Raw genomic sequence first — 9,734 nt, forward strand, 5'->3', positions numbered from 1 at the left:
AGCAAAACAAAAAAGAACTGCTCTCCTTAGCCGCTCCTCCTCACTCCAAAGTCACCCCCACCTCAGTCCCACCCCCTGCCCCAGCCAAGTTGCATCTATGCCCTCTTTCAGTTACAAGGTAAAAACCCTTTTAACTCCTATGAAAAATGAAATACTGAGAGCACTATGAATGACGACAGCTGTCCATAAGTATCAGGGAGCGTTCTATTGTCCAGCTTGTCCCTGGATAAAATGAATACTTTACAGCAGAGGCTGTTCAGCTTGGCTAAAGAGTATGGGGAGAAGGGGAGGAGGTCACTGGAGATTTCGTACACTAATTTAATCTGGGAAAAGGACAGCCTCTGCATCTCCCTTGAACAGACTGGCAGCAATCTGGGCCCCCACAGAACTATCTCCTTTTGCCTGTGCTCTATTTATTCCTTATCTCTGTTTACCAACCGCTAGGTCCCTTTCATTCACACCACGAGGCCGTTTTCCTACTATCAGTCAGCAGCTGACACTGTGGAAGAGCCTCAAAGGCAAAAAAAAAAAAAAAAAAAAAAAAAAAAAAAAAAAAAAAAAAAAAAAAAAAAAAAAAAAAAAAAAAAAAAAAAAAAGATCAAAACTAAACCAAAGCTGTATAAACAATGCAACAGTACAAGTAAATGCATAAACCCTGATTCTTAACCCAACCCACAGGGTGCAAACAGAATCTTTATAGTAAATCCAACAAACCCACCACAGTGAGCTGTGGGCCACAGAGAAAGAAAAGTCAAAAACCATTCATGAAATCACCATCCAAAAAGAAGGGTGAAAATGTATGCTGGCTTCTGCAGCAGCCTACCTTCCAGGGATGTTCTTATCTCTATCATGGATCAATTAACTGGCTACCAGGAAGCATTTACCTTGCCAGAAAGGTGAGCTATATATTTCTAAGGGAAACCTTACTCTCATTAAAATGCTGGCAGACAAAAAAAATAAAATAAAATAAAAATAAAAAATAAAACAATAAGTTAAAGAGGATTCAACATTAACTTTTCCCGTACCTCATCATGTTGATTTCATTGCAACAATTCAAGAAACTGGGCACTGAAACTCTATTCATTTTACATAAAGATACTAAAACGTCCTGGGCAAGACAGCCAACTAAATCTTTTTCTCCACGTCTTATGTCAAAGTGCCTAACAACAGAGGAGTTGAGAAAAGCCTACTTCATGTAAAACTTGGTATCTTTTGACGTCCTCTGCAGGATGTGAGTGAAAACAGAGACAGAGAGAACTATTTTGCAGTATAGAAAGAGAAGAAAGCAAAACAAGTGTTATTTTGAATCTTGCAACTTTTGAGTAACTATGAATTTTGAAGTTAAAATATGCTTTAGTTATACTCATCTTGAGTACCCCAGATTTTTTAATATCTCAACAAATGGGAGAATGCCATCTACATAAGTAGTTTACTGAAGTGATTAAAAATGTATATGATTTAGAGTATATATGTGCGTATATTATAAGCATAGATACACATACTTCTACCAATATATACATCACACGAAATCAGAAGTGGATAATTTCTATTGCCTACAACTCCCTACCTTAAAAACTGTCACTGACTTTAAATTTCCCTGAGTTTCTTTCTATCACTGAAATGATTGGTTATTGTCATAAAAATCAATGCCGTATTGACTCAATCACTAAGACCTTTACCAAAAAAGGGAAGACAAAATGTAGCTCATTATCTAGGATGATCAATTGGACCAGATTTCAGTTTGTGTTTTCACCTATATGCATTATGAGCAATGAAGTCTTTACTACTTGGATCCTTTTTTCCAAATGAATTAATGAATTAAATTTATCCTTTCACCAGCTGCTAGGCAGCAGATGGAACCATTTCTGAAGCCTTGTTGAATTCAATCCATAAAACTCATTTCCTAGGATTAGCAGTCCAAAGTTTCTTTTAATGTTTATATACCGCTTGGGATTTTGAATTTCATGATGTTAAACTTTCAATTTAACTATTCTTTTTGCATTTCATATCAAACAATTATGATCTTTTAGATTTCTATAGCAGGCATGGCAGGTCACATAAGGACAAGAATTAATTTCAAAAGCAATAAAGTCATGCAAGTTACATTTTTTTGATGTTTGCTCACATTGCCCTACCACCATGGAAACTATTTGCACTGCGCTCTCATATTACTGTCAACCTAAAGAATTATATATTTAATAGATTGTGATTTTTGTTTGTTTACTCATCAATACTTTAAAGCTGCAGACAGGAACATTGATTAACATATGGAAGTTTAAAGTTTTGCAATTTAGTTATGAGTACAATCGTTACATTTTCTACAACTAACTACTATGTATACCAGGTTAATTTATCTAATAAGAATTTAATCCCAAGCTTTAAAAATGGTAATCAAGCCAATTCCACAGAGTATGTAGATATACAATTTATAACCATTTACTTTTTAAAGAGCATCCTACCATGGACAGCTCCAGATATGTCTCTTCTTTTTCTAGTTCTTTACACTTACAAATGTCTAATTCAAGAAGAACCAGGAAACTTTAAATTTTACTGATGGATGTTAGAGCAGAATAGTAAGGACCACTTTTCAAAAAAAAAAAAAAAAGAGGATTCCTTTAAACATAACTAAATTAGAATCTCATAAAAGTTCCAATGTGTTCTGTTGAAACGTTTTAAATACAACCACCTTATGCTCTCCAAGGTACAGTATACCCAGATTTAACATATAAAAGCTTTTAAGCTTAAAACAATGCTGCTTCTATAACATAAATACAACTAAAAAAGAGTGAGTCACTCTTATGTGCAACAGTGATTTCCGCTAATTTGGCAAGAAATCTATATTAATCTAATATTGGAGTAAGCCAAGAAGGCCACATCGTAATCACCACTGACTAATTGAATATTTAGAAGAAGGAGAAAAAAGATCACTGGTAATCTTAGGTTACATACATAAAAGTGGGATCAGATGCAGATGATATCTGCAAGGGGAAAAAGAAAAAGAAGAGAAAGTCCAGTTTCAGTTTTATTTTAGACTATGAATCTGATTATTCCCTGGAACTCATTTACTTTTCCTCTAACATAAAAATAGGATACACAAGTGTATTCAAGATTTGTTTACCAATTTTTTCCTTTTTTGTTTCCTGGACGTTGCAGGGCTAGTTATGGCCTCAGATGAGATTTGATATAACTTTCTCTGATGATAAGCCTTTATCTTTTCAAAAATCAATATTGGAGAAGTTATTTTACATACTTTACTGTTAGCTGCTTTGTTCCTTGAAACTGAAAAAAAGCTGACTACAACTCTTTGTGACACTTCTATTATTTTCACAGGTATCAAAGCAAGCACGTTTAATAAATGCCTTGTTAGAACGAAAGGGATATGAGGCAAAGTACTGTTTAACAAGGTATATTTTCTCTCTCCTTTAGTAATACTTCACTGAACTCATCCTTCTGTAAAATTTTGTTCAAGGCTAGTATTAAGTCTTTCTCATTTTTCAGGCTTTTCTAATATTACTTTTTAAGTTTCCGAACAGTCTTCTGACATCTGCATTTATCAAAAAAATGAACCATATCATTTTTTAAGGAGGCTGTTCCTATTCAAGTCTTGAAACATTTAAAGACAAGATTATAAATACAGCACTTATCAATTCAAATTTCTTCGGGACTTCCCATAAACTCTTTCCCTATGTGCAGCCACTACCAGAATTTTGACTTTTCAAAAAAAAAAAATCCTTTTGATATTGGTTATTCATTTATACAAATAACTGATATCATTGTGTTGACAACCCCCTCCCACAAAGATCTCTATTCCAGTGAGATGTCAAATGTGAGCTCTTGCTGGTAATTTTTGTGATTTCAGACATTATTTCCACTTTACTCTGTCGCACAGAAAAAAGTGTACCAAGTATCACTTCATATCAAATATTCTCTGTTGCAAATTTGCACATTTCAAAAATGTAGATGAACAAAAGTGTTACTGATGCAGCATAAATGCAATTGCACCATGGCATTTTATTCTGAAATCCTTCTCAAAGCAGATACAATAACCTTTAAAAAAAAAAAAAAAAGGAAAGAAAGCAAAGTAAAAGGAGAGAGAGAGAGAGAGCATTTAAAATAATGACCAAGTATATACACATCACAGCAGAAACCAGAAACAGAAGTTCAAAAACAAACATCAGAAAAACCACCAAACGACTTCTAAACTTCAGCCTTTAGTCGCATCTTTTCTCCCCTAGCCCAGAAACAAAACTAAATGTTACCACTCAAGACATGAAACTTACTAGAATTCTGAGTGCCTTTAACACCAGCATAAACAGTATGCGGTTCCAAAGTTTTAAACTTACTTTTTTGTTTGTTTCCAAAACTTATATTTCTCGCCTCCCTTGTGTGCTGGACGGAATCACTAAAGCTGTTTCTTTGAAAGGTAGTTCCCATGATATGACATCCTGTGCCTTTGACTGCTTAGAGATAAGCACCTGCGTTCGTGTCCCCTCTTTACGTCACACCTCCCTATTCAGACCTTCTCAATATGATTCACATTTGCACATCAACAGACTCATGCGCATACACAGATTTTTTTTCGGCTCTGGGCCCAAAACTTTCACTTTAATTTCCATCACATGATTGCTGTGGCATATGTCCTTCCAAACCTCCCATATATCAGTCATCATGCAAATGAGATGGAATATCAGTCCTCGGCAGCAGATGGCCAGGGATGATAACAATGGCTCAACACAGGAGACTCAATGTCCCTGACTTTATCGCCACGGCAACAACAACCTAAAATATATGTAATGGAAGTGGTGCTTATTAATTTTGCAGGCTTGAGTGTTCTGATTTTGTGAGTGAATGGGCTGCGTTAAAAAGGGGGCTGTGTCCTCCTGCCTGTAGCAGCCTATCTATAAAAGCCAGGGACCTGGAAATTATTTTCAGTGACTAAGAAGGCAACAGCCTAGCAATTATTTGAGTAATTAGGTGTAATTCCTCCCTGTAGGCCTTGTACCCTCCTGTGCTTGCTTCACAGAAGCTCACGAATTAGACAGGCACAGATACTGAAAAGAAAAGTGCCTCAAGATACAGAGGGAGAGCTCGCAGGAGCCCCGTCCCTTGGCCTCCACCAGGCTTGGTAAACACAAGCCCCAAGCTACAAGTAAATAGAGGCCCCACTTCACAAACACAGACCAATTAAAATGACAAAGGCAACCACACTTGTGGGTGGAGCTTAGCGAAGCTTTATTCTGCACCAGGCTCCAAGTGAGTCCCACACAGAATGGTCTCTGAGTTCAGAGCACTGGGAGCTGTGTTTCCAGGACCAGCCCGGGGACTGGCCACTGGCCGCCCTTCGCACTGAGGGGTGCGCTGTCCTCAGTCCTCACCAGTTTTTCATGCTGCTGCGTTAAGCCTGACTCCAAATGGATCTTGGATATGTTTCTCCCCGCCCCCCATAGTAGTAAATAAATTAAATAATGGAAAGACAACCAATCTTCCAGAATTTCCAACAAGCCCTCTTACGTTTTAAGGAATGACTATCAAACTCGCAAAACCAACTGGGGCTTTCGTGAAACGTGTCAGGCTGAAAAACTGAGTGAACAGTCTTGTCTTCAAATATTTCCCCAGAAACTATTTTTAAAACACCCTTGGCAGTATTTTCCTATGAACCAATAAAAAAAATGATGATTTAACTTTTTGTTTGTTTGTAGGGTTGGACCATATAACCACATTTTTAAAGGTTGAGTCCACTCATTTTTCACTGCTTTTAAGAAAAACCACCAGGGCAGTATCCCAAGAGCACACCAGACCCTGTCTAATAGAAAAGAAAAAAGAAGGACATTAGTGAGAACTGACTTCCCTACAAGAAAAGAGCTATAAAAATTCTTTAAAAAGAATTAAAACCTTTTACATCCTTTAAACATGTAACAAACCCCATAGACACTGGGCTAGGCTCTCTGTACAGAAGGAAATGTAAGATAGATGTTGGTCTTCTCTTCCAATAGGACCTAAACAGGTCCTAAATAGGCCTTCTCTTCCAATTAGAGACCCTTTCCCCCATCATTCCTTTACCTGGTTTTGATTTTATGAAAGCCACCCACGCCTTTCTGGCCCTGGCTGTCTTCTGAGCACATGCCCTCAAAGAAATCGAAAGAACACGAACAGAGACAGAATTCCTTTAACCTGTTATGCTAATGTCCTCCAAGTCTGTATTAATCAAAATAGAGCAGTCTACTCCTTCCTTACATTGGGCACAATATTAAATACAACCTGACCTTAAAAATAGTTCCCTTTAGGGGCACCTGGGTGGCTCCAGTCGGTTAAGTGCCCGACTCTTGGTTTTGGCTCAGGTCATGACCTCACGTTTATTGAGTTCGAGCCCCGCGTCAGGCTCTGCGCTGATGGTGCAGAGCCTGCTTGGGTTTCTCTTCATCTCCTTCCCTCTCTGCCCCTCCCTTGCTCGCTGCTCTCTCTCTCTCAAACTAAATAAATAAACATAAAAATATTTAAGAAAATAGATTTGCCACATGAGGGTGTGGGTACAGTAAGGCTCACTTTCCTTCCTAGTATGAGGGCTATCAATCTGTCAAGGCTTTTACGATACATCTGGCATTGTAAATAGTATAATTGCCTAGTGCAAAGTTTCACTGTGCTGTTTAAAGGCAATTCTACAGCGCAAGGACAAATTAGGAACATCCAATGTCCAATATGAAAATCCCCACACAGGGAGTGTATAGTACTTAAATGCCACTCTTTGAAATGAATCCCTGAGGATTCATACCCTGAGGTATCAGTTATATCATCAGTGAGCCCTTACAAGATGTAAGCGATGTTGCCACAGGTACATCTGGTGACAACATGGATTTCTAGCTGAGAGATGAGCCACCTGATCAGCTTCAGAACTTTAATGGATACTATTAACACTGAAAGATACAAATCATCTAATATTAGAAAATTTTTAAACAGCGGCTTTATTGAAATATAAATGGCACATGGAATTATTTACCAATTTACAGCATCCAGTTTAAGGATTTTTAATATATTTATAGTTATGCAACCATTTATCACCCCAAAAAGAAATTCCATAACTGTTGGCAGTCACTCTCCATTCAATACCTGTGGACCTTGGCCAATTCCCTCCTTCAAGTCCAGGGAATCACTAATCTACTTTCTGTCTCTATGAATCTGCATTTTGGGGCATTTCACTATATTATTCGGGATCTTGCCCTTTGTAACTGGCTTCTTTCACTTAGAATAATACCATTAAGTTTCATCCCTGTAGTAGCATGGATCAATACATTGCTCTTTATTACTGAATGATAGTTCATTGTTTGGATCTACAACATTTGATTTATCCATTTGCCAGCTGATGGACATCTATGAATAAGGCTGCTATAACCATACATTCGTACCTGTTTTTGTGCGAAGATATGTTTACCTTTATGCCAATGCCACACTACCTTGAATACAGTAACTTTTGAAATGGGGAAGTGTGACTCCTCCAACTTTGTTCTTTTTCAAAGTTGGGCTATTATGGGCCCCTTGAATTTCCATATGAAATTTAAGATCGACTTCTCAATTTCTTCAAAGAAGCCAGCTGTGATTGTGAAGGGGAATATGTTGAATCTGAAGTTCACTTTGCTTAGTATTGCCATCTTAACAGTATTCAAACTTCTAATCCAAGAACATAACTTTCTATTTATTTAGGCTCTCTTTAATTTCTTTCAACAATGTGTTGGAGTATTCAAAGTTTTATCCTTCTCTTGTTAAATCTGTTCTTAAGTATTTTATTATTTTTGATGTTATTACATGCAAAATTGTTTTCTTTCATGGTTTGTTTATTGCTATTGTGTAGAGATGTATTTACTTTTTGTTTATTTTGTAACTTGAAACCTTACTGAACTTTTTTAGTTCTATGTTTTTCTAGTGGATTCCTTAGCATTCTTTTCATACTTTTTTTAATGTTTATTCATTTTTGAGAGAGAGAGAGCAAGTGGGGGAGGGGCAGAGAGAGAGAGAGGGAGACACAGAATCCAAAGCAGGCTCCAGGCTCCGAGCTGTCAGCACAGAGATTGATGTGGGACTTGAACTTGTGAGCCATGAGATCAAGACCTGGGCTGAAGTTGGACATTTAACTGACTGAGCCACCCAGGTGCCCAACATTTTCTGTATACAACTCTATATACAACAGGATGCCCCCTGCAAATGGATATTGTTTCACTATTTCCTTTCAATACAGATGACTTTTATTTCATTTTCTTGCCTAATTGCCTTGGCTAGAGCTTCCAGTATAGTATAGAAGCAACAAAAACAGACATCATTTTTTGTTTCCTGATCTTAGAAGGCAAGAATTCAGTCTTTGACCATTAAGATGATGTCAAGCTAATTTTGGAATTCCGAAAATTCCATTTACATGCATTTAAATGAAAAAGTTTTTTTAGTTTTTTTTATGTTTATTGATATTTGAGAGAAAGAGGGAGACACAGAATCTGAAGCAGGCTCCAGTCTCTGAGCTGTCAGCACAGAGCCTGACGCAGGGCTCGAACTCATGAACTGCGAGATCATGACCTGAGCTGAAGTGGGAACTGAGCCACTCAGGTGCCCTCATTTAAATGTATTTTACACTGAAAGGCTAGTTGCTGCCTGGCACAGTGAGATGTCCTGAATTGGTGTAATCCTAGGTAGACCAAAAAGAAATCCTTTAGCTCTAAAATTGTACAAGTACTTGGCATGGATTTGTCGTGGTTCTGGTCATACTTGCTCCCCAGCTCCCCCACTAAAAGTGACTGAGCAATGACTAGAGCAGCCTGACACAAGCAGCTCCTCCTCTCCGGTCTGGGCTGCCTTGTTGGTTCAGGCTCTCTCCCAAGGAAGTCAGTAACAGCCCGCCGGACTTACGTGGCTAGGTTTCCTTTGCCGTGTCTCAGGTTCTGGTAGTAAAGGTCAGGTCGACCCCAAGTTCAGTGATGCTGCAGAGGTCAAGCTATAGGTTCAACTTCTAGGTCTTCTGTCTTTCATGGTAGCTTTTGTGAGCATGCTCTGTCAGGGTCAGGTGCAGACAGAACACCTAAATCCCACCTGCTGCCCAAGGTTAAACCAAACAAACTCAGTCATAAGAATATTGTCCATCTGGTTCACATTCCCCATTTTTAATCTCAACATATGGACGCTGGGTATCTGCTGTAACTGTTTGCAAAAGTAGATATACTTATAGCCAATAAAATATAGCAAAATGGAATCGGTATTAGGAAAATTACAGAATCAAATGATATTTTGATAATAAATGGAAGATGAGATATCCCCAATGCAGCTATATATTAGCTCAAATGATTCCTGTAACAGTGATGACATTATCAACAGTAATGGCAGCTAACACTTGTCTTCGTGCTTATCTTATGGATAAGATGCTTTTCGTGGATTAATCTGGAAGCAGAGGCGCTAAAATCTCACCAAAGTTCCCAGGTACCTACTAAAGTTATTGAAGTAAGACTCAACCTCAGATGCTCTGCCCCTACGTTCACACTCTTAACCATGAGGCAGTACTGCCAATCTCACTCCTATCTACACAGCATATCAGCTCAGTGACAACCACCATGGATCTGATATGAAATCTCTCCGATGAATTTTTACCCTTTGGCACTTTTACAAGATATTGACACCAGGGAAAAAGGTTTGCCTCTAACTTTTGCATCTTACGCTGCATTTCCTACACCTTTACAAAGCTGTTATCATTCAGGAAGTAAAGA

General features: G+C 38.0%; 1 protein-coding gene across 1 annotated transcript in view; it reads right to left on the minus strand.

Annotated features, from left to right (window-relative positions):
• The window catches only part of ST18 (ST18 C2H2C-type zinc finger transcription factor), a 145,975-nt gene extending 136,937 nt beyond the window's left edge, over positions 1-9,038 (minus strand). Inside the window, exon 1 of the mRNA XM_039254270.1 lies at positions 8,887-9,038. The gene's annotated coding sequence lies outside the window, so the exon portion shown is untranslated. The remainder of the gene's footprint in view (positions 1-8,886) is intronic.
• Positions 9,039-9,734: the final 696 nt, after the last annotated feature.

The sequence above is a fragment of the Hyaena hyaena genome, unplaced genomic scaffold, assembly GCF_003009895.1.
Source record: "Hyaena hyaena isolate Hyena2069 unplaced genomic scaffold, ASM300989v1 scaffold_475, whole genome shotgun sequence".
Classification (NCBI taxonomy): domain Eukaryota; kingdom Metazoa; phylum Chordata; class Mammalia; order Carnivora; family Hyaenidae; genus Hyaena; species Hyaena hyaena.